Source organism: Echinops telfairi, unplaced genomic scaffold (assembly GCF_000313985.2).
Source record: "Echinops telfairi isolate 266 unplaced genomic scaffold, ASM31398v2 ScPeMD7_7474;HRSCAF=8512, whole genome shotgun sequence".
Classification (NCBI taxonomy): domain Eukaryota; kingdom Metazoa; phylum Chordata; class Mammalia; order Afrosoricida; family Tenrecidae; genus Echinops; species Echinops telfairi.
Genome location: NW_022111378.1, coordinates 7,275,041 through 7,275,884, shown reverse-complemented (window position 1 = coordinate 7,275,884; position 844 = coordinate 7,275,041).

Below are 844 nucleotides of genomic sequence, written 5' to 3'. Positions count from 1 at the left end.
GGGGGTTGCTAAGTCAATCAAACTTTAAAATACATGGCTTTACAAGCTCTCTTTCTCCAGACTTATGCTGTGGCAACCTCGTTTTTCTATAAAGTACGATTGCCTAGGCATGCAAATACTCATTCCTCCCTAACAGCTCTTCCCTTTTGGGCCGTGGACCTCACAGGTCAAGGTCTATACAACTACTCTTACTCTCAAGATAAACTAGTGAGTTCCCTGAGGTCATAAATATGAACACAACGTACATTCAGTGAATCAGATAGCACCAACAGGCTAGTCACAAGGGCAGAGACTTTTAAGTACAAGTAACTGAATAATCAGCAGTGCTCGTGGTGGGGAGGACAGGGAATATACAGATCTATATCGATATCTATGTATATATCAAGCGTTCATGGTGGGAAGGAAGGGGAATATAAATGTGTGTGTGTACATGTATATATCAAGAGTTAACAAATAGTTTCAATATATAAAACTATTTTAGGCCTCTTTCATTAAAGTGTCCAAGCTAAATCGGGGGTGGGGTGGGGGGCTATGATTAGATCTTCAAATTGTCTATAATCAAACCATTTTCAGACTAAACGAATGGAAGCTTTACTGACTCCACATCTGTTAGTTTAGCTTACTTCAAAAAATGCTATTACTTGCAATAGCCCTCTAATTTTCATCAGTTTATATGTGACATCTCTAGGTGGTGAAAACAATCGAGGTGTTTTTTTATTGCTTCGTTGTTTTTTTTCTTTTGCTCTGCCCTGATGCCAACGCTGGATGAAACACCAGAGGAAAAGTGGATAAAACTGTGGTTTTGTTTGGACCTCAAGTGGATTCAAAACCGATCTTGAGAAAA